The sequence below is a fragment of the Oncorhynchus mykiss genome, chromosome 7 (assembly GCF_013265735.2).
Source record: "Oncorhynchus mykiss isolate Arlee chromosome 7, USDA_OmykA_1.1, whole genome shotgun sequence".
NCBI lineage: Eukaryota > Metazoa > Chordata > Actinopteri > Salmoniformes > Salmonidae > Oncorhynchus > Oncorhynchus mykiss.
Genome location: NC_048571.1, coordinates 73,160,795 through 73,183,338, shown reverse-complemented (window position 1 = coordinate 73,183,338; position 22,544 = coordinate 73,160,795). Strand labels below are relative to the sequence as shown.

General features: G+C 46.1%; 2 long non-coding RNA genes across 2 annotated transcripts; one reads left to right on the top strand and one right to left on the bottom strand.

Moving 5' to 3' along the window:
* Positions 1-8,838: 8,838 nt before the first annotated feature.
* LOC118965392 lies at positions 8,839-11,097 on the bottom strand. The gene is made up of 3 exons (XR_005052720.1): positions 10,965-11,097; positions 10,632-10,727; positions 8,839-8,999 (listed from the first exon to the last, which is right to left on the bottom strand). It is a non-coding gene; the product is annotated as an uncharacterized LOC118965392 (long non-coding RNA).
* An 8,009-nt stretch (positions 11,098-19,106) lies between these two features.
* On the top strand, positions 19,107-20,310 carry LOC110528460. The gene is made up of 3 exons (XR_002474258.2): positions 19,107-19,511; positions 19,658-19,742; positions 19,919-20,310. It is a non-coding gene; the product is annotated as an uncharacterized LOC110528460 (long non-coding RNA).
* Positions 20,311-22,544: the final 2,234 nt, after the last annotated feature.

Below are 22,544 nucleotides of genomic sequence, written 5' to 3'. Positions count from 1 at the left end.
AAATGTTTCACCCCTCTGTAATGGCTGCCAAAGATGCTTCCACACAGATTTAACTTTGGGGTGTAAAAGCATACGCAATCAAGACATCTTTGTTTTATATTTTTTATTTATTTGGAACATTTTCTCTCATTTTTCTTTCAGTTTGGAAATGTGGAGTAGATTGTGCACATTGGTCAGAATAAAATCTAATTAAATCCATTTTTTAATTTAATTTGAAGGCAGCAAAATGTTAAGACTGTGCAAAGGTTGTGTAGACTTTCCCCAGGCACTTTATATCCTTAATTCTTATCACACCACTGTCATTGAAAAAGTGATCATTGTCATATCATTGATGCAAAGTGTTATATTTTGTATTACAGAACTATCCTCCTCCATCATCACCACCATCTCCCTTTATCACAACACGGTGGCAAGGGAATCTCTGTGGTCCTCCAATACCTGCCCCAACTTGTTATACAAAGAGAAAAGGTGAGTGAAAAATATAATCTTTCAACAGTGAGCCTAGAGGTCTGTGTGACTTTGAGTAAAAGTGAGAGTAACTAACAGGAATAGTGTAATTTTATTGAGGCTGATGCTTTCATCATACTAGTGGCCTGTACTTAGCAGAGAGGAGGTTGTGTCCTACTTGTCACTGACCCACAGAGCAGATATGTGTCGTGGACATCCTAGGCCAGCGATAGTCCTGCAGTCCACAAAAGCCCAGTTCAACACCCCACGCAGATTGAACCAGCCTTTTAGCCTCTCCATGTGAAGCTCAACAAGGGCTACGTCAGCTAGCTCTTCAGGCAGAAGGAGGCCAAAAAATCTTTATGAAACCTACAAATCATATCCTGTCCAGAAACATCAGTGGATTAGTACACAGAATATTTGTCCATATTGGTTATACATGTTCTCCCTACTCTTCTGTTGACATAATGGGCTGCTGGGCTAAGGAAAGCTCTTTTTTGTTGGTCGTTACTAGACTCCCATTAGTGCTTTTTCGTTGGGCCACTCTTAGTCGGCATAAGCCAATTAAACTCAACTCCATGGTGGAGTTGACCGGCAACTAATGTGGGCGGACTGGATCTCCAACGTCACATAAAATTAAATAAATGTAATGGTAAGGCAGGTTTGGAAAGGAGAGCTCACCTCTTTGCTGTGCTATGGCCAAGATGTACCATAGGGGGGAGCAGCTGGTCAATCCAACTCTGTAATCTCAGGGCCTCTTTCACTACCATGAAAAATACTTCAAGAAGAGCAAACACACCCATGTTGTCTTCAAGAAAAGTCCTATTCTAGTTTTTAAATTACAATGTAAATCTGTTATGTTGGCTAAAAAACATCAGATCCTTCTCAGGAATCAGGGCTACAAATAGCGTACTATTACCGCTAGTTACCGTAGCTACAATACTGTAGGATTGTTAATCTCAGTGTAATAAAAACCAGTTGAAGGAGGTAATACAACTAGTGAATCTGGTTAAATATAGAGGAGGCCTGATACCTCTATCTACATGGATCTAATTTTGAGTGTCTAGACTCTAGAGAGAGAGAGAGCGACGTCTGCAGAAAATGTGTCTGTGCGTGCATGTGTGTGAGCTTGCATTTGTGTCGGGTCAAACAGGTGCAGGAGGTAAAAATGAGGACACTTGGCATACTAAGGTTTATTGTAGAATGAATGAAAGTTCATATACAGCAGTTACATCTGGTGTATATTTGATCAATGTCTATTGGATCATTGTTATCAAGTAAACATATAGACTTTTAACCTTTCATTCAGAATTGTTTTGCAAACAGCAATACAAATCATACAGATGGGAAGAAGACTTGAACATTCTTAGGTCTCCTTGTCCTGGGATTTACTATGATCTTCTATTCTTAGGTCTCCTTGTCCTGGGATTTACTATGATCTTCTATTCTTAGGTCTCCTTGTCCTGGGATTTACTATGATCTTCTATTCTTAGGTCTCCTTGTCCTGGGATTTACTATGATCTTCTATTCTTAGGTCTCCTTGTCCTGGGATTTACTATGATCTTCTATGTTGCGTCATAGAGCAAAACAGAAAACATGTGTGTGTTTGTGAAAGTCTCAGCTCAAACCTTTCAGATGTTACAGAAGTTTTTGTAAGAATAGCCATTTTTGGGATTCGCCCTTGTCTCACAAACACTGTTCTAGTTCAGCCCCGTCAACCGCACATGCTAATGGTTGGTATTGGTAGATGCAAAAGAAATGGACAAATCCAATGTAAAAACAGGAGTCTGTAGCTCAAACACACAATATTTAAGAGGGGTTAGAAGCACTAAATCACACCAGCGTGACCGTGAGACTCAAAAAAGCTTTCCCACAATATTCTGAAAATCTTGCTTTAAGTTTGTGAACACAAATGTGAACTACTATATTTATCAAACAGCAATATTGGTCATTCATTTTAATATCACTTTATTGTAGGAACAGTGACCTAAAAAGCTGCTTCATTACATCGTACGGTAGAGTTCATGCTCTGATGAAATGGTCAAGCCTTAGTACTTTATTGACAGAGTCAATTCATTTAGATTTTCTCAGATATCTTTGTTTTAGCAATGACAGAAGTACTCATTAAGCACCGTTGTTGGTTGGCTGTGTATTGCTTTAACATGAACTGGAGTTAAGGTAGCTGGATCTGCAGCTGTGCTCCAGTACTCAGTGCTGCTGCAGCTGGTCTAGGTCACACACCTGGGCAGAGCGGTTCGGGTTAGGAGAGGTGATCCACACTTGGCAATTGTGCAAACTAGTCACACCATAAAAAAATGAGGTCTTGATTTTAAATGTGTTGGTATAAAACAATACAATATAGTGCTAAAATAGTGTTGACAAGTACTATTTATACGGACTCTAAATACTTTCGACCTTCACTGAAATTTCTATGCCGGTGGTTCTAGAAGTCCAGAGGTTGGTTGAGACATAAAGTCATTGTTGATATTATGAAATTGTTCACTTTGTAAAGGGCAGCAGCAGCAGCGGCCGGAATCGCAGGACTCCTGGACATGGGAGGAGATTCTGGACTGCAAGGGACCATGGGCACAGGCTGGAGAATATCGCCGCCCCAAGGCTGAGCTGGAGGCAGCGACAGTTGAGAGGCGGTGGTATGAGGCAGCACGGCGGCGCGTTGGAAGCCCGAGAGGCAGCCCCAAAAATGTATTGCGGGGAGGCACACGGGGAGTTTGGCGAAGTCAGGTAGGAGACCTGCGCCAACTCCCCGTGCTTACCGTGGAGAGAGAGGGACTGGGCAGGCACCGTGTTATGCCGTGAGGTGCACGGTGTCCCCAGTGCGTGTGCATAGCCCGGTGCGGTACATTGCAGAGCCTCGTATCAGCAGGGCTAGAGTGGGCATCGAGCCAGGTGCCATGAAGCCGGCTCAGCGCATCTGGTCTCGAGTGCGTCTCCTCGGGCCGGTGTACATGGCAGAGTTGCTGCCAGAGTCTCCCGTCTGCCCTGAGCTGCCGGAGTCTCCCGTCTGCCCTGAGCTGCCGGGTTCTGCCCTGAGCTGCCGGAGTCTGCCCTGAGCTGCCGGAGTCTGCCCTGAGCTGCCGGAGTCTGCCCTGAGCTGCCGGAGTCTGCCCTGAGCTGCCGGGGTCTCCCGTCTGCCCTGAGCTGCCGGAGTCTCCCGTCCGCCCTGAGCTGCCGGAGTCTGCCCTGAGCTGCCGGAGTCTGCCCTGAGCTGCCGGAGTCTGCCCTGAGCTGCCGGAGTCTGCCCTGAGCTGCCGGAGTCCGCCCTGAGCTGCCGGGGTCTCGAGTCCGCCCTGAGCTGCCGGGGTCTCCCGTCCGCCCTGAGCGGCCGGGGTCTCCCGTCCGCCCTGAGCTGCCGGGGTCTCCCGTCCGCCCTGAGCTGCCGGGGTCTCCCGTCCGCCCTGAGCTGCCGGGGTCTCCCGTCCGCCCTGAGCTGCCGGAGTCTCCCCTGAGCTGCCGGGGTCTCCCAGTCCGCCCTGAGCTGCCGGAGTCTCCCGTCCGCCCTGAGCTGCCGGAGTCTCCCGTCCGCCCTGAGCTGCCGGAGTCTCCCGTCCGCCCTGAGCTGCCGGAGTCTCCCGTCCTCCCTGAGCTGCCGGAGTCTCCCGTCCGCCCTGAGGTGCCGGAGTCTCCCGTCCGCCCTGAGCTGCCGGGTTCTGCCCTGAGCTGCCGGAGTCTGCCCTGAGCTGCCGGAGTCTGCCCTGAGCTGCCGGAGTCTGCCCTGAGCTGCCGGGGTCTCCCGTCTGCCCTGAGCTGCCGGAGTCTCCCGTCCGCCCTGAGCTGCCGGAGTCTGCCCTGAGCTGCCGGAGTCTGCCCTGAGCTGCTGGAGTCTGCCCTGAGCTGCCGGAGTCCGCCCTGAGCTGCCGGGGTCTCGAGTCCGCCCTGAGCTGCCGGGGTCTCCCGTCCGCCCTGAGCTGCCGGGGTCTCCCGTCCGCCCTGAGCGGCCGGGGTCTCCCGTCCGCCCTGAGCTGCCGGGGTCTCCCGTCCGCCCTGAGCTGCCGGGGTCTCCCGTCCGCCCTGAGCTGCCGGGGTCTCCCGTCCGCCCTGAGCTGCCGGAGTCTCCCCTGAGCTGCCGGGGTCTCCCAGTCCGCCCTGAGCTGCCGGAGTCTCCCGTCCGCCCTGAGCTGCCGGAGTCTCCCGTCCGCCCTGAGCTGCCGGAGTCTCCCGTCCTCCCTGAGCTGCCGGAGTCTCCCGTCCGCCCTGAGGTGCCGGAGTCTCCCGTCCGCCCTGAGCTGCCGGAGTCTCCCGTCCGCCCTGAGCTGCCGGAGTCCCCCCTGAGCTGCCGGAGTCCCCCCTGAGCTGCCGGAGTCCCCCCTGAGCTGCCGGAGTCCCCCCTGAGCTGCCGGAGTCCGCCCTGAGCTGCCGGAGTCCGCCCTGAGCTGCCGGAGTCGGCCCTGAGCTGCCGGAGTCTCCAGTCCGCCCTGAGCTGCCGGGGTCTCCCGTCCGCCCTGAGCTGCCGGGGTCTCCCGTCCGCCTTGAGCTGCCGGGGTCTCCCGTCTGCCCTGAGCTGCCGGAGTCTCCCCTGAGCTGCCGGAGTCTCCCCTGAGCTGCCGGGGTCTCCCAGTCCGCCCTGAGCTGCCGGAGTCTCCCGTCCGCCCTGAGCTGCCGGAGTCTCCCGTCCGCCCTGAGCTGCCGGAGTCTCCCGTCCGCCCTGAGCTGCCGGAGTCTCCCGTCCGCCCTGAGCTGCCGGAGTCTCCCGTCCTCCCTGCTGGAGTCTCCAGTCTGCCCTGAGCTGCCGGAGTCTGCCCTGAGCTGCCGGAGTCTCCCCTGAGATGCCGGAGTCTCCCCTGAGCTGCCGGAGTCTCCCAGTCCGCCCTGAGCTGCCGGAGTCTCCCAGTCCGCCCTGAGCTGCCGGAGTCTCCCGTCCGCCCTGAGCTGCCGGAGTCTCCCGTCCGCCCTGAGCTGCCGGAGTCTCCCGTCCGCCCTGAGCTGCCGGAGTCTCCCGTCCGCCCTGAGGTGCCGGAGTCTCCCGTCCGCCCTGAGGTGCCGGAGTCTCCCGTCCGCCCTGAGCGGCCGGAGTCTCCCGTCCGCCCTGAGCTGCCGGAGTCTCCCGTCCGCCCTGAGCTGCCGGAGTCCCCCCTGAGCTGCCGGAGTCCCCCCTGAGCTGCCGGAGTCCCCCCTGAGCTGCCGGAGTCCCCCCTGAGCTGCCGGAGTCCGCCCTGAGCTGCCGGAGTCGGCCCTGAGCTGCCGGAGTCGGCCCTGAGCTGCCGGAGTCTCCCGTCCGCCCTGAGCTGCCGGGGTCTCCCGTCCGCCCTGAGCTGCCGGAGTCTCCCCTGAGCTGCCGGAGTCTCCCCTGAGCTGCCGGGGTCTCCCAGTCTGCCCTGAGCTGCCGGGGTCTCCCGTCCACCCTGAGCTGCCGGTGTCTCCCGTCCGCCCTGAGCTGCCGGAGTCTCCCCTGAGCTGCCGGAGTCTCCCCTGAGCTGCCGGGGTCTCCCAGTCTGCCCTGAGCTGCCGGGGTCTCCCGTCTGCCCTGAGCTGCCGGAGTCTCCCGTCCGCCCTGAGCTGCCGGGTTCTGCCCTGAGCTGCCGGAGTCTGCCCTGAGCTGCCGGAGTCTGCCCTGAGCTGCCGGAGTCTGCCCTGAGCTGCCGGAGTCCGCCCTGAGCTGCCGGAGTCCGCCCTGAGCTGCCGGGGTCTCCCGTCCGCCCTGAGCTGCCGGGGTCTCCCGTCCGCCCTGAGCGGCCGGGGTCTCCCGTCCGCCCTGAGCTGCCGGGGTCTCCCGTCCGCCCTGAGCTGCCGGGGTCTCCCGTCCGCCCTGAGCTGCCGGGGTCTCCCGTCCGCCCTGAGCTGCCGGAGTCTCCCCTGAGCTGCCGGAGTCTCCCCTGAGCTGCCGGGGTCTCCCAGTCCGCCCTGAGCTGCCGGAGTCTCCCGTCCGCCCTGAGCTGCCGGAGTCTCCCGTCCGCCCTGAGCTGCCGGAGTCTCCCGTCCACCCTGAGCTGCCGGGGTCTCCCGTCCGCCCTGAGCTGCCGGAGTCTCCCCTGAGCTGCCGGAGTCTCCCCTGAGCTGCCGGGGTCTCCCAGTCTGCCCTGAGCTGCCGGGGTCTCCCAGTCTGCCCTGAGCTGCCGGAGTCTCCCGTCCGCCCTGAGCTGCCGGGTTCTGCCCTGAGCTGCCGGAGTCTGCCCTGAGCTGCCGGAGTCTGCCCTGAGCTGCCGGAGTCTGCCCTGAGCTGCCGGAGTCCGCCCTGAGCTGCCGGGGTCTCGAGTCCGCCCTGAGCTGCCGGGGTCTCCCGTCCGCCCTGAGCTGCCGGGGTCTCCCGTCCGCCCTGAGCGGCCGGGGTCTCCCGTCCGCCCTGAGCTGCCGGGGTCTCCCGTCCGCCCTGAGCTGCCGGGGTCTCGAGTCCGCCCTGAGCTGCCGGGGTCTCCCGTCCGCCCTGAGCTGCCGGAGTCTCCCGTCCGCCCTGAGCTGCCGGAGTCTCCCGTCCGCCCTGAGCTGCCGGAGTCTCCCGTCCGCCCTGAGCTGCCGGAGTCTCCCCTGAGCTGCCGGAGTCTCCCCTGAGCTGCCGGGGTCTCCCAGTCTGCCCTGAGCTGCCGGGGTCTCCCGTCCGCCCTGAGCTGCCGGAGTCTCCCGTCCGCCCTGAGCTGCCGGGTTCTGCCCTGAGCTGCCGGAGTCTGCCCTGAGCTGCCGGAGTCTGCCCTGAGCTGCCGGAGTCGGCCCTGAGCTGCCGGAGTCCGCCCTGAGCTGCCGGAGTCCGCCCTGAGCTGCCGGGGTCTCGAGTCCGCCCTGAGCTGCCGGGTTCTGCCCTGAGCTGCCGGAGTCTGCCCTGAGCTGCCGGAGTCTGCCCTGAGCTGCCGGAGTCCGCCCTGAGCTGCCGGAGTCCGCCCTGAGCTGCCGGGGTCTCGAGTCCGCCCTGAGCTGCCGGGGTCTCCCGTCCGCCCTGAGCTGCCGGGGTCTCCCGTCCGCCCTGAGCTGCCAGGGTCTCCCGTCCGCCCTGAGCTGCCGGGGTCTCCCGTCCGCCCTGAGCTGCCGGGGTCTCCCGTCCGCCCTGAGCTGCCGGAGTCTCCCCTGAGCTGCCGGAGTCTGCCCTGAGCTGCCGGGGTCTCCCAGTCCGCCCTGAGCTGCCGGAGTCTCCCGTCCGCCCTGAGCTGCCGGAGTCTCCCGTCCGCCCTGAGCTGCCGGAGTCTCCCGTCCGCCCTGAGCTGCCGGAGTCTCCCGTCCGCCCTGAGGTGCCGGAGTCTCCCGTCCGCCCTGAGCTGCCGGAGTCTCCCGTCCGCCCTGAGCTGCCGGAGTCCCCCCTGAGCTGCCGGAGTCCCCCCTGAGCTGCCGGAGTCCCCCCTGAGCTGCCGGAGTCCCCCCTGAGCTGCCGGAGTCCCCCCTGAGCTGCCGGAGTCCGCCCTGAGCTGCCGGAGTCGGCCCTGAGCTGCCGGAGTCGGCCCTGAGCTGCCGGAGTCGGCCCTGAGCTGCCGGAGTCTCCCGTCCGCCCTGAGCTGCCGGGGTCTCCCGTCCGCCCTGAGCTGCCGGGGTCTCCCGTCCACCCTGAGCTGCCGGGGTCTCCCGTCTGCCCTGAGCTGCCGGAGTCTCCCCTGAGCTGCCGGAGTCTCCCCTGAGCTGCCGGAGTCTCCCAGTCCGCCCTGAGCTGCCGGAGTCTCCCGTCCGCCCTGAGCTGCCGGAGTCTCCCGTCCGCCCTGAGCTGCCGGAGTCTCCCGTCCGCCCTGAGCTGCCGGAGTCTCCCGTCCGCCCTGAGCTGCCGGAGTCTCCCGTCCGCCCTGAGCTGCCGGAGTCTCCCGTCCGCCCTGCCGGAGTCTCCAGTCTGCCCTGAGCTGCCGGAGTCTGCCCTGAGCTGCCGGAGTCTGCCCTGAGCTGCCGGAGTCTGCCCTGAGCTGCCGGAGTCTCCCCTGAGCTGCTGGAGTCTCCCCTGAGCTGCCGGAGTCCGCCCTGAGCTGCCGGGGTCTCCCAGTCCGTCCTTAGCTGCCGGGGTCTCCCAGTCCGTCCGTGTCCGTGGCTGGGGTCCCCGGTCCGAGGTCGGCGGCGAGGGTCGCCGCTCCAAAGAGGCCACGGAGGCGGGATAAGAGGCGCACAAGGACTATGGTGGGGTCCACGTCCCGCGCCAGAGCCGCCACCGTGGACAGACACCCACCCAGACCCTCCCCTATGGGTTCAGGTTTTGCGGCCGGAGTCCGTACCTTTGCAGGGGGGTACTGTTACGTTCTGACCTTAATTCCTTTTGTTTTGTCTTTTGTTTTAGTATGGCCAGGGCGTGAGTTGGGTGGGTTTGTCTATGTTAGTTTGTCTATGATTTTCTATTTCTGTGTTTTGGCCCGGTATGGTTCTCATTCAGAGGCAGCTGTCAATTGTTGTCCCTGATTGAGAACCATATTTAGGTAGCCTGTTTTCCATTGTGTTTTGTGGGTGGTGTTTTCAGTCTTTGTATTTGCACCAGACAGAACTGTTTTGGTTGTTTCTTTGTTGTTCAGTGTTCAGTTTTGATTATTATTAAAAATCATAAGCACTTACGACGCTGCACCTTGGTCCTCACCTTCTTCCACCGACGACAGCCGTTACAGCATCCCAAACCGCATCCCAAACGGCCGCTGCACCAAAAGCAACTATCAAACCCCAAAAGGTAAGATTCATAAGTTTAACAAGTCTGTCCAATAAGTTGTTTTATTGTAACAGGTTGAATGTTTTAAGCTAAATCCACAAATATTATCCCATTAATTAGTGGTCTCACTCTCTCTTTTGGAGAACCAGGGCTATGTTTGTAACCCCAATGTTATGGAACTAGTTACGTTGACACGATATACGTCACAGCAGTTTAAACATTATTTAACAGGTTTTCTGTTGTGGCTCCAAGGCCAAAGACATACTTGAGATGCGGATGCTTAACTTGGACTTTTGTATAAAATGTGCATTGTTGTCAAAGGAATATTTTTGTGAAAATTTGAGTTACAAGTATGGATAACAAATTAGGAACCCAGGCTCAGAGGCCTTAACAGACACAAACAACATTTCACATGTTTGACAAAGCAAAGGCAATAAAGTACACTTGGGCATAAACAATATCCAAATGTATGCATTCTGTATGGGATATCGATATACATGGAGGCAGTAATGTATTCTTGTTTAATACAGTTTTTGTATGTAGCACATAAAAAATGAAATATATTAGTTACTCTGCTGTTGTTCTGAATTCGTTTTTTGCATGTGCTACCGGACTACCCAAAAAGTGTCGACATCAGTTTGCCAAGTAAGTTCTCGTGTAAACTTCACAAATCTGTGACATCTTTCACTTCTCCTCCTCTCCCCTTTTCTCACGACACGATAAAATCTATCTTCCTGCTGCTGTATCAATCTCTGGGACTTACTCTTTTTCTCAGAAGTAGATCTGAGCCTGTATTCATAGTGTCTCAGAATAGGATCAGTTTGTCCTTTTAGATCACATGTGATTGATCACTTTCTCTATTTGACAGTGTCTTTGTCCCTGTATTCATCTCTGTGTATTTGGCTTTCTTTGACTGTTTGTATCTGCCTCACAGGAAAGGACCATTGGAGTAATTCAGAGCGCCCACACTGCAGACTCAGAGACAGTGCTGTATGTGTCCTTACAGGGATCTCCGTCCACTTTATGAATCTGAAGACTGTTTTTATTAGCATCTTACTTTTCTATTCTTTGTTCATTACAACGAAGAAACAGCCTGAAGTTCCAACTGTCTAAAAGAAAACATTTAGGATTCTGTTCAAAGTTAATGTCTCTGGCTATGGATTTGTAATTAAGTAGATGTTTCAAATATAAAAACCTTTATATTGAGCAGGTATTACTCTCATATGTGCTAGTATTGCACCAATGCTATGCATTCTGCTGCAGTAGCCTAATGTTATGATTATTGGATGTGTGCAACATGTATTGATGATAAATAAAAGCTGTAAAAAACATTTAATTACTTCATGTCTAGTACTGTCATCTTATCACAGGGACCAGAGAAAAGTGTGTGTGGTATTTCCTTGTTTAGCTGTTGAGTTGGAGACTTAATCTCACTGTGTTTAAACAAACATAATCAAGCCTGCTCTCCACTATTTCACTTCACATTGCGGAGAGCAGGGACATTCTGTAACACTGTATATAAAAAGTATTTATTGATGTTAACCACAATATTAGTCTACATGATACACACAAAGATAACGACTGTAGAAAACAGCATGCACACCTTTATCATTTGAATGGGGTGATAAAAACATACCTTTGCTGGTTCTTCGGTTCTCGACGAGTGAACAAGACCATTTCCAAATTTTAAACTGCGAGTCCCTCAACTTGACGCTGAAACAAAACCGCAGCGCTACCACAGACCACGCCACAGGCAGAGAGAGAGAGAGGAAAATAAAGTGAAAAGGCATGTACATTTGTCAGACATTACAAACCCCTCAACTTTATTTAAACTCCTGTCATTGCATGTATGTCACATTGTTTATTTATGTGTCCTAACAAAATAAATTGACAAAGTTGACTGCAGTCGTTGATGGTGGAATTCGGCATCAGAAAAGTGTACTTGTGACACGTTCGCTGGAGTAATTACCGGACCAAGCTGCAGCGCGATATGGTTTCCACATATCGCACAAAACGATGTGCGTTCCACAAACGCACAAAACAACAAAGAAAGAACGAAACAAACAACGAACCGTAACTAAGAGTTGTACCATACACTAACTCAAAACAATATCCCATAAAACACAGGTGGGAAAAAAATGCTCCTTAAATATGATCCCCAATTAGAGACAACGATAGACAGCTGACTCTAATTTGGAATCATACCAAACACCAACATAGAAAAACTAAATTAGAACCCCACATAGAAAATAATAACTAGAAAACCCCCCCAGTCACGCCCTGACCTACCTACCATATAAAATAAGGGCTCTATATGGTCAGGACGTGACAACATGTCATTTTTGTTCATAGTTAGACTTTATTTTACAGTGGTTATTACCTATTCACTTTGTAATAATTACAATTTGGTTTCTTTGGGATTTATTGAAAAAATCATCACTACGTATTTGATATAGTAGCTGACAAACTCTTTCTTTGGCATTGCTATCATATTATTTCCTATTAAATAAATAGGAAACACTTTAATTTACACTCTTGGGTAACACTTTATTTTACAGTCCCCTAAACACCAGTAGAAACAGGACTGTCAAATAAAGAATGACTCAGTTCACTTAAATCAAGCATTCTATGTACTCTGTTTATCAACATGTTCTGGTTTAGAGAACACGTTCACAACAGTCCTAAGACATTACATCTATCTGGAATGGTAAGTGGTTATCCTGAAGAGAGATGTGCTGAACATTTCATAGAATCTGAAGATATTCTAAGAATACTAATAAATGTACAAGAAATATGAATGCTTGTTGCCGGAGCATAATAAAACGTGACAGTGAAAACTATAACTGAAAAGTAATGCTGTCATTTAATCCATGATGTCTGTTTGAGCATAGTACAAATAATGTATATCACTCATAAATATACACTTGAACAAACAATGTAATATCTATCAATGTAATATTAGGATTACATGAAACACAACAGCGCTCCTAAAATTATTATTCTATTTTATTTGATTTGAAAGATATTTGAAAAGAGAATATTTAGTTAAACACATATATAATATATAGTTAATCCTATGTACAAAATCTAATGTAACTATGGTTGAAGATATTATTTTTTATATTTCTGCTATTCTCATCATTTGTAGCATTTGTAATCTCATAACTGTATTTATTTATATTTCCTTCTGACAATATAATTGTTAACTTGGGCTCATCCATTTCTGTTACTATTGTTACACCAAAAGGAAATCAACAGCAGTGGCAAGAACCACTTTAATTTACATTTGTCATTCTTTCATTTTCCACAAGCTTAAAATCCATACAAATAGCTTTTTGAAAAATAACAATTATTAAAAGCCAATCATAGTACTGTACACAAAAGTCCCCTATATCAAACATTTGGTTAAATACTTTACCAAACATTTTTTTTGAAACGTTTAGCAGACACTCTAATACAAAGTGACTTACAGGAAGGAGCAAGTTGCTTAAAGGACACATCGACAGATTTGTCACGTAGTCGGCTCAGGGATTCAAACCAGTGGCATTTCGGTTAATGGCCCAACACTATTTTATTTTAGGGGGTGGATCAGCTTTAATATGCAGATAGATTGTTGCTTCCATCAATGTAATTGTCTGCATCATTTCCAATCCCCCATATATTTTTGGGGTAAATATATATATATAAATATTCATACATATACACATAAATACATACATACATATACACACTTTTTTTTATAGAATATACCTATTCCCAGCAAACCCTACCACCTCTCCCCAATTGGAGTAAACTAATAAACAATAACACTTAGGCTTCTACCTTCAGCTCATACATATTATACACACTTTACAGACAAAATCCATTTTAAAATAGTTATATTTTGTTTGTTTTTAGTCCTTCCTCTATTTCTGATGTCCATCCAGTTTGATTTCTATTTTTAACTGCTATTGAACCTATATACATTTTACAGTCCCCGTATGCTTTACGTTGGTTATATTGTTGTTGTTAGTCCCACCCTTCAGCTCCATTCAATCCGTCCCATCTATCTCAACACCAATCATTTTGGACTTCTATTTGCTATATATTTTTCAACTGTGCTGTGATGCTTCACAAAAGTACTGAACCTTTCTATTCTCATAGCTACTACAGATTGTAAATTAAAGAAACATGTTTGCTAAAATAATGATTATATTATTGATCGATTGACTGTGCCTTTTCAAATCACCCAGTATTGTTATCTGCAGCTTTAGTTCTAGGTAAATGTTGCAATTCCTCAGCCATTCCTGGACCTGTGACAAAAAACGAGCTACATATGGACAATACCGAAATAAATTATCTAATGACTGCGTCCTCGCAGCAGAATCTGCAGAGCTGGGAAGAGTGTATCCCCCATATCAATAACATTCTATTTGTTGCAAGAATTTTGTATCATCATTTAAATTTAAAAATTAGAAGTTTTGAATCAGGCGTCGTTTTGCGTGTGAATTCATAAACCATCGTCCGTGGAGTCGGTTCATCGAAAATCTCTTCCCAACTATTTTGCAATTTATATGGCACATCTGTAAATGTTTTGGTCCCTAAATTAAATTGGTACTTATTTTTATTCATCACAATTTTCTTTAACCATTTTTAGTATTTAATGCAGGGCCGACAGACAAGTTGCTTTCCCCCCCTTCCACTTGCATGTTCCATTTTTGTGGTAATGCTGCAATTAGTTGGTTGTCATTTTGGGTAGAGCAGACATTTCCATATGTCGCATGTGTGACATAACTCCACCAGTCCAACTTATGATATCATTTACAAAAATTATACCTTTTTAAACATTTTAGCAATTAGCATATTTTAGTCTTTTCAGGTTGATTAAACTGAGATTGCAACCAACTTTCTAAGGCTTGTTTTTAAAAAAAACGGTATATTGTTTTCAAATAACCAAATGTTAAGGCCCAACACTCTTAACCACTAGGCTACTTGCTATGATTGGTTAAGTACTGTAAGAAACATTGAAATATAGTTCACCTTGCACAAGCAATTCATTAAACAATGCTAGATGGAACATGTGTGTGTGTGTGTGTGTGTATGTTCGTGTGTATGCGTGTTTGTGTGTGCGTGTGCGTGAGTGTGTGTGTGTGTGTGTGTGTGTTCTGTGTTTGTCTGTGTCTGTCTGTCTGTGTTGGTTATCTAGCTCTAATGATGACAGACAAGGCAAGCTATATCACAGCTAGTCAGCCATTGCTACTTAATGTATGTGAAATGTATTTTATTTCACCTTTATTTAACCAGGTAGGCTAGTTGAGAACAAGTTCACCCAACTGTAGCTTCTGTCTCTTTCCTTCCCACAATGCATAGAGCCCCTATAAGGGCAGGGGAAATTATCCTTATACTGCTGCTGTTCCATCTCAAATGAGAGGAGCCTTCTTCTAACTACATTTGAATGGCAAGTTACTCACACACTCTGTCTAATGTAGTGCTAAATGTTCAAGGAACTCTCTCTCACAGGCATCCCCCGGTCATCCCTTCAGACACAAACAACGCACGCACGCACACAAACACGCAAACACACACACACACACACTGTTTGGGGTCGGAAAGCCCTCGTTGTGAGTAAGACAGGGAAGCCCAGGTAGGGGTAGAGAGAAAGCACTATGGACAGTTAGGTGAATCAACACAGATACAAAGGAATAGAAACTGTCTGACTGGTTCTTCCTAGACACCCACCTTCTAACTACATGACCCACCATCACATTGCACAATCCCCCTGTGGTTACGAGTTATTGTGTCACTTATAGTCCTACAGTATTAGGCAATGACATTCAACATGACATTCAGATCTTTTGTTACTTTAGGCTACATTAAAGCAAGTAAAAGTGCTCTTTCCTTTTCCAATGTCAAGGAAGAGCATGAGGTGACGCAAGACATTATTGCAACATGAACAAGGTGAGAGGAGCACTTAATTGCATCTCTCAAATGGAAAGTCAAATGGAACAGTTGTTATGCCCACAGCCACCCCAGCTAGCAAATTTGGTTCCTTGGAAGTTGTGGGAACATATGTTCTTGGTTTCACATTGGTTGAGGGAACAAAGCCTCAGTGGTGTAAAAAATACCCAATTGTCATACTTGAGTAAAAGTAAAGATACCTTCATAGAAAATGACTAAAGTAAAAGTCACCTAGTAAACACTACTTGAGTAAAAGTCTGAAAGTATTTGGATTTAAATATACTTAAGTATCAAAAAAAAAATGTAATTGCTAAAATATACTTAAGTATCAATAGTAAATGTATAAATCATTTCAAATTCCTTATATTAAGCAAACCAGACTGAAAAAGTTTCTTGTTATTTTAAATTTACAGATAGCTAGGGGAACACTCCAACACTAATTTGTAATTTGCATATATGTAATATGCTGTATACTCAATATACTGTATATTCACAACTCAACTACTCATATGCAGACTTGCCTACAGACCAATCATTCACTCAGTCCATATCTCAGTCCGTAATTTGCAAATGAAGCATTTGTGTTTAGTGAGTCCACCAGATCAGAGGCAGTAGGGATGACCAGGGATGTTCTCTTGATAAGTGAGTGAATTGGACCATTTTCCTGTCCTGCTACGCATTCAAAATGTAACGAGTACTTTTTGGGTGTCAGAGAAAATGTATGGAGCTAAAAGTACATCATTTACTTCAGGAATGTAGTGAAGTAAAAGTTGTCAAGAATATAAATAGTCAAGTACAGATACCCAAAAAAACTACTTAAGTAGTACTTTAAAGTATTTTTACTTAAGTACCGGTAAAACTGAGCGTTTTTTTAAAGTCCTGAGAAATTACAATTTCGCCTGTTCTGGGAATGCTTATTTTTTAGGTTGCAGGTAGGTTCTGAGAACTTTTTACTCTGGTTCCTTGAAAGTTTTCCTGTGAGGTTTTATGCTCTGAGAACAGAAATTATATGTTATTTTGAGGTTTTTCAATAACTTCCTTAAAACTTTCACTGAATGTTCGAATAAGTATTTTAATAACACTGATAGCTTATTTGGGGTAAAAAAAATATTAAAAAAAATAAAAGTTTACTCCAAGCACAGACAGGACACACAGAAATGCACTTCCTTAGGCATTAATCATATAAAATCATCTTTAAAAAAAAAATTGTGACAAGGCATCAGTGAGATTGGAACTTGTAATTTTCGGTTCTTTATCCATGGAATTAGTCCACTGCACTACCAGGATGGAGCTAGCATGCCATTTTTTTTTACGCTTGCGAAGCTGATCATTTTAGTCTATTTTAACAAAGCCCAGCTCAAAGGGAACAAGCACTCATGAAGATCAGGTATGGCAAATTAGTGGGCACGGCCAACACACTGAACAGGATAGAGAGTTTTGTTGACGCTGAAAGGAATTTTTTTAATAACATTCTTAGAATGTCCTCTGAACATTACTAAAGTTTTCATAACGTTCTCTGAACAATTTGAGAACATGACTTTAAATAGAACCATCACAAAACCTGTAGAAAACCTGTAAAAAAGTTGAAGTACTGAAATTCCCACAGAAGAATGTTGTTTCTTAACATTCTCTGAATTATTTGAGAAAAGTCCCAATGTCAAACCAGTTGTATAACATTCCTAGAACAATACCAAACATTTAAATGAAATGTAACCACGTTTGAACCTTTAGGAAAATGTTTTGTTCAAGTAATGAAATACCAAGAAATTGTATTTTTGTTGTCAAGTTCTTAAATGTGCTGAGAATGTTCCAACGCAACTATCCTGCACGGGAAGGTTGTATGCAAAATAACTTTAGGACAACCACGCTCTCACCAATCTCTAAGAAACATGGTTTTCAGAATGTTAAGTGCTAGTGTAATATCCTTGCTTACATTTGGAGATGTTGGCCAAACTACTAATATAATGCGGCCGACAAATTCGACTATGCCAAACAATTGGCAAAAGACAGGTCATTCATTATAACTATAGCCTGTAGGCCAGTAAGACTGACGTAATATCTATGTTGATAGGCATCTAGTCGCATGCGTATAAGGTGGTCAATGTGTCTACAATGAGTCTAGGCTACAATTTAGTTGTTTTTTTGAAAAACGTAAATGCCTCAAAACAAAATATTGGTTTCTGCAGGCGAGTTTCCTTGTTATTTTGACTCGCTTCCTCGTCGAAACCTAGGTCCCCACTGAGTCATTGACAAGAAGTGCAGCCATTTTCATTATCTCGATTTGAATCATAAATGGAAGTAGACTGTTGGCTATTTCCCCAAAATTAGATTCGACTATTTCTTACATTTAGGGGGCAATATAACAAAACATGTATTCACATCATTCAATATCTCCTCGTTATTTTTGATTGAAATGTTATCAAAATGAATTTTGATTATATTTTATTTGCACAAGGGAGGAACCCTAAATGATCTTATGAGCAGAGTCTCACCCTTTAAAACAAACTCAAACATGTATTTGCACGTTGTCTCAAATCATGTGATAATATTCAATCTATTATTTATTGACCATCTGCTAAACAAAATTATTGAGAATCCTCGACTAATACAAAGCCTACTCACAATTTGTGATAAAGAATATGGTGCTGCTGTTTTTTCTATTGTAAAAAAAAACATGAAATAGATTTGTTTCAAACCAGCCATACCTGTCTCTTTTTCAAACACCCAGGTTCAAGTCAATATTTAAACCTTTTTTGGGAACAACTATGGCTGTGCGAAACGATTCCAGGGATATTTCTAATCTGCTATAGCCTATCTATTAAACTTTGACATAACATTACTGACATAGGCTGTAGATTAGTGAATCACAGCCTACGTTTGGCATGATAGGCGTAGGCTACTACATCATGAATACATTATGCAGCAAAAATAATAGTAATAAAACAAATAAATAAAATATACTATTTATTTTGTGTGTTTTTATTTATTTTTTGGGGGGGGATTTTTTTTTATTTCCAAGTATCCAATAGCCTTAATGATTACAGGCCTATTGATAATATTCGGTTATTCTTGCAATATGATGTTTCTCAACAGGTCAACACAGAGTCACGTCCTCAAAAGTGTCTGTAATGATCTGTTGCTCTTGGATTAAATTCCCCCTTTGAAATGTTGACTGCATTCGTATTTACCGTCATCACCCAGTTTATGTCGCCACATTGGGCGGTGTGAGTGCTCAGAGCGCGTACGGTTTGCACGCAAAACCAGTCGGTCGCGAAGCGCAGCGCGGATTGGTGGGCTCTGCTCGAGCAGCCTTGCAGACCACCTTTGGGCGCACGAGCTCTGTGCAATACTCATGCAATGACTTCTTTTACCAGTGATGAAAGAAGACTTTGGGCGGGTTTAAGGTCGTGTTGAGCTCCTCATCACACCTGTTTCTACATCCCATGAAGAAGAGCTTGAACGTGTTGCTGTGCAAAAATACATGAAAATGGTCCAAAAGTGGATGCAGACACTTGTTTAACTGTTCTTTTGTCAATATAAATCAGACTTTTTCATATTACTATACTGTAGTACGTTTATTCCCTTCAGATTATCTTTTTTAAGTAATCGATTTGATGTTGCCAGAATACTTGAACTCTCACAGGTAAAAACTCAACTTGTCGTGTTTGGAGGACAAAGAATGCTGAGTTGCATCCAAAGAACACCATACCTCTTGTGAAGCATGGGGGTGGAAACATCATGCTTTGGGGCTGTTTTTCTGCAAAGGGACCAGGACGACTGATCCGTGTAAAGGAAAGAATGAAGGGGGCCATGTATCGTGAGATTTTGAGTGAAAACCTCCTTTCATCAGCAAGGGCATTGAAGATGAAACGTGGCTGGGTCTTTCAGCATGACAATTCTCCCAAACACACCGCACGGGCAACGAAGGAGTGGCTTCGTAAGAAGCATTTCAAGGTCCTGGAGTGGCCTAGCCAGTCTCCAGATCTCAACCCCATAGAAAATCTTTGGAGGGAGTTGAAAGTCTGTGTTGCCCAGCAACAGCCCCAAAACATCACTGCTCTAGAGGAGATCTGCATGGAGGAATGGGCCAAAATACCAGCAACAGTGTGTGAAAACCTTGTGAAGACTTACAGAAAACGTTTGACCTCTGTCATTGCCAACAAAGGGTATATAACAAAGTATTGAGATACACTTTTGTTATTGACCAAATACTTATTTTCCACCATAATTTGCAAATAAATTCATTAAAAATCCTACAATGTGATTTTCTGGATTTTTTTTCTCATTTTGTCTGTCAGAGTTGAAGAGTACCTATCAGGAAAATTGCAGGCCTCTCTCATCTTTTTAAGTGGGAGAACTTGCACAATTGGTGGCTGACTAAATACTTTTTTGCCCCACTGTATGCAAATATAAATTAATAAGACATCTTCAATAAGAAATAAAGTATTTAGTAATTTATTGAATCTCTAATTTGTACTTTCTTCCCTTAAAAAAAAAAATCACAAACGATATCAGAAACTCTCCAACGGAATGATCTAACAGAGAAAAGGGATGGTGACCATGCACCTTGCTTGGCCAGGTGAGTAGGCTAGCTAGGCTACATTACATAAATCAATTGTATCAGAATAGTAAAGTTCTAAACATCAATGTTTTTTTTAAATCAGAGGTTATTTATAGCCTATTAACAGTCTGAAAGTTATCCATGCTAACACATTCACTTTTTAGCCCCTATGACAACAACAACCACGACGACTACACCAATGACCACAACCATAGAGCTAACCAACTACAACTGCCAAGTCGTACAAAGGTAGAATATTTGACATTGTCAACATCACAATTATTCTTATCATTATATAAATGCCCTCATATCTTTGATAGGGTTGATTTGGATAATCAATGTTGAATTTTCCATTATTGAATGGGGTTGAACATTGTAAATGATTTATCCCAAATGTCTTCCGTGTTTGACTTGTGTTTTTGCAGTGGGAAAGGTGGAACCTAGTGCTCCTGTGATTTGATTGTTTGGGCCCCATTTGGCTGCTGGCTGTGGCCTCCTCTTCAACATCACCGTATCCCATTGCAACCCTGAGTCCTGCATTCACTCACCAATATAGCCCCATGTACCCATTCACTCACCAATATAGCCCCATGTACCCATGAAACACACACCCACCAAACAAAACAAGAGTATTGAACCAACTGATGTAAATATGCTGCCTTCATTTTTCTGTTAGAATGTACACTCTATGACCAAAAGAATGTGGACAGCTGCTCGTTGAACATCTCATTCCAAAATCATGGGGATTCATATGGAGTCGGTCCCCCCCTTTGCTGCTACTCTTCTGGGAAAGCTTTCCGCTAGATGTTGGAACATTGCTGCGGGGACTTGCTTCCATTCAGCCACAAGAGCCTTAGTTAGGTCGGGCACTGATGTTGTGCGATTAGGCCTGGCTGTAGCGTTAAGATTTCCCTTCACTGGAACTAAGGGGCCTAGTCCGAACCATGAAAAACAGCCCTAGATCATAATTTCTCCAACACCAAACATTACAGTTGGCACTATGCATTGGGGCAGGTAGCGTTCTCCTGGCATCTGACAAACCCAGTTTAGTCCGGTGGACTGCCAGATGATTAAACGTGATTCATGCGTTTCCACTGCTCCAAAGTCCAGCGGTGGCGAGCTTTCATATAATTTCCACCACTCCAGCCGATGCTTGGCATTGGGCATGGTGATCTTAGGCTTGTGTGGGGCTGCTCGGCCATGGAAACCCATTTTTGGAAGCTCCCCACGAACATTTATTGTGCTGACATTGCTTCCAGAGGCCGTTTGGAACTCGGTAGTGAGTTTTGCAGAAATGTTGCAACACTCACAGAAGTGTTGCAGAAATGTGACAAACTTACTTTTTGGAAAGGTGGCATCCAATGACAGTGCCACGGTGAAAGTCACTGAGCTCTTAACGCCATTCTACTGCCAATGTTGGTCAAATGAGATTGCATGGCTATACACCTGTCATCAACGGGTGTGGCTGAAATAGCCAAATCCACTAATTTGAAGGGGTGTTCATATACCTTTGTATATATAGTGTAGTAACATTTTCATATACATTTCCATATTTCCATTTTAAATTAATTATAAAAAATATTAAATCAATATTTTTATTTGTTCATTTAAAACGTTACAATTATTTTAATTTAGAACGAAGCAATGCCCACATTACAAAAGACAGGACATTTTCCTTCTTTAATATGTCAAACATGAGTCCTGTTATGATGTATGCAGCCTATAAAATTAGTAGTTGAAAAAAGAGAAGGTCCACACTTTTGGGAGTTTTCTCCCCTAAAAGTCCAACTGAGTTTGTGGTTAGAAAGACAAGTTTCTCTTATTTTTCTATTGTATTCAGGCCGAGAATGGCAACAACATCCTATAGCCAACAACATACTTTTCTAATCCTGGTTAGTGTTTATTATAAAGTAATTACAAGACAGCCCCCCCCCATTGTTTGAGTGATTACATTTTTTAAATAACAATTGAACATATGACATTCACAATGTAGTTAGTGATGCTTATAACACAGGTGATTTATGTAGCTTACTACGTTTGTCTATTCTTCTCACAGGCACAGAGAGACGGAAGACGGTGCGACGTCTCTACTATCAACCATTTAGTTTGTTCTATTACATACATTTTTACTGAGACATTTGTTCCGTAACACCATTGAAATAGTAGAATTCTCGCTCTCTTCATTTAATCAACATAATAGCTTTATGGCAGATTTGTGTAGATGATTCATGTCGTCACTCAGTCTAATGACGAGATATGTATTGCTTATAGCTTAGTTTAAAATGATGTTATGAGATACTTTTCTCCTTCTCATGGCCTGTAAATTAAACCAAAGACAAAAGCTCTGCAGTGAAACTTCAATAAAACCAAGGTAACATTTTCTAACTCAAATTGTTGGAATTCTTCCCGATACTCATATTTACTTTCTTCCTAGAATTCTATGAATGTTTGGTAGAAATGTGCCATATAAAGCAATATTTTGGAATACTTTAATTATTGAACCATAGTGTACGTAATTGTGCGTGTTCTTGTTACTGTAGGACCATGTTAGAGTGAACCTCTATCTCCGTTACTCTCTATTAGTAACCTCTTACAAATCTGAATGAAAAGACAGAAATGGTGAAACCACATCGATTTTTTTGATGTTTTATTTACGACACTCAAATTCTACTCCTCAAGCGCCGAAGGCCGTTGCTTAAACAAAAGACAAAAAAAGAAGACTTGAGTCGAGGTTGAACACACATTCCAAAACTCAAGAGGTGGAAGGAGCTTTGTAAAATAAAATTAAAAACACCTGCGCTGCTTTGTACAAGCGAAAGATGGTCCTAATATTACATGTGAAAATGTTTCTAAAATAGTATGACTTTCTTCCCTTTAACTGCAACACAGATATACAGTAAGTTCCCTATACCGAAAGACCCTCTTACACAAATGTATTATAATACTGTCATGTCTTGTTATAGGCATTCATTTATTTATTGGCAATGTACATTTTAGGTTACCCCATGTTAGTTACAAAAAGTATTTTTCTGTTTTCGATTGTTGAGGGTG